Genomic DNA, 6,000 nt, shown 5'->3' with positions numbered 1-6,000 from the left:
GCAGTCGAATACGTTTTCGGTCGGACAAAAGGGAAGTGATTCGAGCGTGGAATTCGTCGACTGTCGCTTTTTAATATCTCCGTCTGTCCCCCGTTCCCCGTGCTGGGGATCAATTTTTTACTTTAATCTCTCGTTTCCTTTTCCTTTTTTTTTTTTTTTCGTTCGACCGCCCGATCCCGATACAAAATTGCACGAACAAACATCCGTCCGTGTTTGTATTCGTTTAATCTCGCGCGCGTCGCATCTGTTTTCACAGCTTCCGACGAAAGTGCATTAACTTTCGCGAAAATTTCTCTCGGAACACGCCGCGGAGGTTGGAACGAATGGAGGGCGACAGCTGAAACGCGGAATACTTTTCCGGGACGGTTCTCTGATACGTCAAAAGAGTCGGGCGAATTACCTGATTGCAAGATAGTACAGAGAATGCGACTTAATTCCGTTTCAGAGCGAACAATTTTCGCTCGAACTTCTCGTTTCCAAATAGAGCAACGACCGACTTTCCCCCGCGGTGTTTTAAACGCGGAACGTGACTCTACGGGTTTTAAGCTAATTAACATTACCGTTCTAATGGAATTTTTCCAGGTTGGTGAAGCTTTAAAAAATTCCTTGTCCCCTGGGCTTCGGGACAGCACAAACAAATGTTTCGTAGGCCTCCCGGAAAATGTTCACGAGTCCCGAATACAAACATGGAGAGAATAACGAGTACGTAACGTTCTTCTTTTCATAAAACCGCGTTAAAAGGACGAAAGAACTGGACATTCGAAACTCTACTGTACGAGCACATTAGAGAACGAACAATAAATGGTAATTAAAATGTTGTTTTGCTCGGTATATAAAAGAATATAACGGGCAGCCAGCGCTCGTTCTCCATGAAAAAAACAACGCAGAAAATGTTCACGGAGTATGTTGAATGCATTATGAAAGCAGAAATAAAATAAATGTAAACCTCGAATTATGCCCGAACGAGTACCAAAGGTGGCAAACGAAATCATTCGTTAACCGAATCAAGGATCTCGAAATAATTTCATTCGAGTAACGCGCGAGTCCCCTTCATCCCCTAGCAGCCCTCAATTTTTCACCCAGCCACCCCGCAGTCATCCACTCTCGTCCACTCGAGCCACCTCGAGAGTTGGCCCATTCAAAGGACACGCGTGGCTCCGAGTAGAGGGACGAACCCTTGGCAATCTCGCGCGGGGAGTCCTCAGACACCCTCGAATTTCGAATTCGACGGTTAATAAGCTCGACTCGAGGGTAATTGACCGGGCAATAATTCCTGGTAAACATCAATTCCGAGCCTTTATATTCAATTATTTACAACTCTCGTTTTTAAACGGATACTCGTCGTATCGATACAACCCTTGGATTGCTTCCTATTTGGATTCTTATTCGGGAAGTATTTAGAAACAACTCGTCTCGATGTCGCGACTCGAGTTTTCGTTCATCAACGAAACCATCGATCAAAACAAAGCGCACGTGTCGACGCTTCCGAAAGCTCATCTCGCGTGATTCTCCTTCCTCTACCTCCGTTTCGTTTTCTTCCACGCACACGAGGACCATCCCTCGGAGCATCAACGGTACCCGTTGACAGACACCCTCACGAGTTTGAAATTTGGCAGGCACGTTGACAGCGTGTAACAGCGAGGCTGTCGCTGGATGCTGTGTCGGCCCGCGCGGGCCGCGCGCACTAATCAATATAGAGGGGAGTACGTTCGAAGCGGATAGGGGTTGCTTTCGAGCTCTCGGGAGGGGTTGTAACGTTCGCATCGCTGCGAACGCGGCCACCAGCCTCCGCAATCGAACTCTTCCCGATGCTTCGGCTGAGGGCTTACTCGTGCTATCGACTTTCCCTCGTGTCGGAGTTTGCTCGAGGACCTTTCGCCGAAAAGCCATGGGGGACCGTGCGGGAGCACACCTGACCGACAGCTTCTCCACGAGGACAATGCTTTTCGCCACCTCTAGGCTAGAGGCTCTAGCGGACCTCGAGCGAGCGCCGAGGTGAACCCGTAGGATTCACTGGAGACTTTCGTTGGCGCGAGAGTTCGCTCGGGGACCGTCTTTTTAAAAGAGGGAAAATAGGGGGTTCGGCTATAGACTAGAGCCTAGGACTGTCTCAGCCGCGACTCTGCAGGTGGTTTCTTGGGAATCGAAGGAACACGAGACCGAGTGCTGGTACCCACTTAGCCTAGCTATAGAGCGAAGCTCACTAAGCGATAGTGTGAATCTTTAAGATAGTTTCATCCAGGAATTTCTTCCTCGAAAGCATAGATTTATATGCGACCACCTGTCGACTATAGGACAGTGTTTCACCACCTCTACCAGCTCTATAGTACCCGGGGAGCTAATCCCTTACGCGTTGCCCCTGTCGACTTTCACCGACACGAAAGGGTAGTCAACGTACGCCATTGACATGGGTCTACACGGGGGTTCTCTAGCTCAAGTACGGTTTCATAGTCTACCCATTAGCTATATAATAAACTTTTTATTATCCTTAACAAGTCTCTAATACAATTACTATTTATTATTAATCTTCATTGGCAACTTTCTCTTGCACCAGAGTAGGATCACTACCCTTTACTAGAAAGAGATGGCACACCTCGACAACATCTTACGCAGTTGCCGTCGTCTATCTCTCTACCAACTCTCGTGCTATAGAAATTCGATCTCTGCCTGACAAATGACATTTCCAGCACAGATTTTCGCTACATAAATTTTTACTACACAAGTACCACCAATATTTCCATTTATCTCTCTTCGGTTACCAAGTGCCAGGTTCACGGAGCTGGATCCCTCGGGAGCAGTCTACTCACCTGACCCCCCTAAACTAAAAAGAAAACGAACCCTTACACTTCGACTGTTTCTTGCTTTCCGCTCTCTGGCAGCCCTACCAACCCTCTCGTATCGAGTCGAAAGCATCGAGGAGGAAACCGCAGGGACGAGCTCGTCCCGAGAAGGATCGCGGGTCGAGTTGGGGCTGGTCGTCGGCGAACTGGTTAAGCGACGCGGTCGCGGCCGCGGCCAGGGGGATCCAAGGGTAGGTGGGCGCAGGGCAAGGGGGTAACTAGGCTCCGGCGCAGCTCTCGCGAGAGCGTCGCGGGCTCAGTAGGTATCGCGACGTGCTGGCGTCCGTACCGCGCACTCTCCGGCCCTGACTCGAACTGGGTCAACCCCTCGAACGACTCTCGAGGGCTGTTTTCCCCGCGAGACATCCGAGGCCAGTTGCGAGTCGCGCGCGCGCGCGACCAAACACGCCGTTTCGTGATCACCCCGAACGCGTACGTCGTTCACCAGCCCGCGAACACAGTGCAGACGCTTCGCTGGCTTCCGTCGTTTGGGAAGCGATTTTTTTTTCCGACCATCACGCCGCGGACAGTCGGAAGCTGCACAACGTCCACTCGGCTCGGCATCGACGGGGTGGGTAGCCATCGGGGTCGAAACACCGATCCTCAGGGGGAATTTGCTCGAGGAGCAACTGGTTCAACGAAGAGACCCATGCAAATTACTCCTACGACGCACGTTTCATCGGCATCGCGGGTGCTTCCGGGACGCGACGGGGAAGTCGGTATATCCCGACTTTGCGCTCGAAGGAGGACTTCATGCGAGGGATCGGTAGCTTCTCGGGGGATTTGTTTGAAAAGCGTGCGGCTCTTTGATGACACCGCGACGCCGGTTCAACTTTCCACGCACGTTCCATCAGCATCGTAATTCCTTTCGGAACAGGAGCTCGAACTCGGGATTCGCGGAGTTGTGCGAGTTCGGGATGAATAAGGATTCGCGAGTGGGATCGCTGGTAATATCTTCGGGGATTCGAGGAGACGGGATGCAACGTGGTGCGTGTTGGGCGATCGACGTTATTAGAATTGTGTTCCGGAAGTTAGGGCGAAGGAAGGCTTCGCGATCCAAGAGGTTCTGCTTGAAGAAGTGATCGTTCCTTTTAGAGTTTGAGAGGACGTATGATGCATTCGTGATTGAAGTTTGACGTTTAATTTAACCCTTGACTCTACGATTTATTGTAGAATCGTGTTTTTCGCAATCGGGTATAAAATTCACTTTTACGCGACGTGTATGACTTGTGTTTTTCATGTTCGAGTCGAATTCTATCGCGAATTCTATCGTATTACATGTTGTTATAGGTTAATGAGTTTGTAGCGGAGATTCATAGAGTGGACGGTTTCATAATTCTCTAAGAGGTTCGTAAGGCAACGATTCTTCGATGAGACACCTTAGAGACACGTTCCACTAGATTTCTAACTTTTCTTGAAATACCAGTGCTCTCTCATTCCTTGTCGAAGGATCCGGTCGAAGATCGAGCGGCTCCAATGAGACCCACTTCGATGAAAGTTGAACGACCCAGCGTATGGGCCAACCCTATCATCGCTGTTGACATTCGTTAGAGCAAACCAGTAGCCTTTACGATCCTAGGGATCCTGAAACGTACTCGAACAATTATTGGCTTATTTCGGAGGTTGATCTCGATGCGTCGAGTTTGTCTTTGATCGTATGTGGGTATATACCGCGTGTGCAACTGTTCCAACCGAAAACAGGACATTTTTGGGAGTAACTGGTTCTTCGATTGATACATACACATAATTGAGATTTATAGGGTTTCTAACGTTAGACGAACAGTCTCTTCGAAGGTGCACCCTGCAATACAAGTCGCACCTTCAACGATAGCCTCCCATTATCATCCCAATTCGTTTCGGAATACCACTTCCAAGGTGTGATCCGCCAAGTGCCTGGGCTTCAGAAGTTTGAGAAAGCGTTCGTCGGAACACATTCAGTGAGAAGTTGTACGAAAGAACGACAGTACCCGTGACCCAAATTGGAAGCCTCGCGAGCGCCTCCCACGATTCGACGAATCCGCAAAGCGCAAGTTCGGTCTCGAACACTTCGGATCGTCGATCCGAAACTAGCGAAATTGGTAGTTACGATGGTTCTCGAGGAGTCGGGTAACGCGCGCTGTAACTCGAGCTGCCACTCGACCACCCTCTTCGCCGGGAGCACGGCGGGGGTAGTTTGTACGATTCAAAGGGGAGATTCGATTCACGAAATTGACGACCTCTTTGAAAACTTGCCCAACCATTACCGGGCTCTCGAGCGTCAAAAGAAGGACGACCTTCGCAGGATACCTTCTCTCGAGTTGACGTTCGGACGGCGGAGCACTCTTTGAAAGCTTCGATTCGACCAACCGTATACTTTTCATGCTCGAAAGGGAATTTGTTTCGCGAGTCGAACTCGGGCTCTCGCTTTGTGGGCTCGATCGAGCGACGAAACGTCTCGCGAGAAGGGTGGTTTCTTCGCGATTCCTGTTTCTTCCAATCAACGAGTTCCTCGACACGATACAAAGGGAACGTCGATTCGCTTCGACGTTGGAACTCGCGAGTTTCTTCGAGGTTCGACTGGTTGATGGGCCGAGTTGGATTACGAGATCCATTTCGATATCGGGTTCTAATGGAACGATTATCGAAGGATTAGCTCGCATACCAGGACGTCCAATCGGAGATCGATGAATACATCGCTTAACGGTTCCTCTGGATCGAGTACTCTATGTCACGGAGACGGAGCTGGACTTGCTCCTGGAGTCCAAGGAACGTCAATTTAGGTTAGGTTTCGCGACCCTTTCATTGAACGCAACTCGAGGACAGTATTCTAAGAGGATACGTCGTACGAAGTGAACCGAATTTGAAGGTGAAAGTCTCTCGGAAGCAAATGAAATCGCCGTCGCATCAACACGTCATCGTCAAACATGTTACAATGTACACCACTGTCTAGCTAACCTTGTCAGCAACGAACCGAACCCTCGAAACGAACATTCCTCGGATTTTTTTCGAAAAAAATGGGATCCTTGGCGTTCCCTTCGTCTCGCGTCGGAATACTTTCTCCCCCGTTTGATTAATAGGTGGCTCTCAGCCCGGGGACGGAATATCTCGCGGTATTAAAAGCGATTCCGCGGATCCTGCGGTGTTTCTGGCGCTAGCTGAAATTCGAGCAATCTCTCTGATG

The 6,000-nt window shown here is 49.8% G+C and overlaps 1 protein-coding gene across 1 annotated transcript in view; it reads left to right on the top strand.

The window, feature by feature from the left end:
• The first annotated feature begins 3,135 nt into the window (after positions 1–3,135).
• LOC128886804 (uncharacterized) overlaps positions 3,136–6,000 on the top strand; it is a 133,048-nt gene continuing 130,183 nt past the window's right edge. Inside the window, exon 1 of the mRNA XM_054141968.1 lies at positions 3,136–3,411. The gene's annotated coding sequence lies outside the window, so the exon portion shown is untranslated. The remainder of the gene's footprint in view (positions 3,412–6,000) is intronic.

Source organism: Hylaeus anthracinus, unplaced genomic scaffold (assembly GCF_026225885.1).
Source record: "Hylaeus anthracinus isolate JK02 unplaced genomic scaffold, UHH_iyHylAnth1.0_haploid 11985, whole genome shotgun sequence".
Classification (NCBI taxonomy): Eukaryota; Metazoa; Arthropoda; class Insecta; order Hymenoptera; family Colletidae; genus Hylaeus; species Hylaeus anthracinus.
This window is presented reverse-complemented; position numbering and strand designations above follow the sequence as displayed.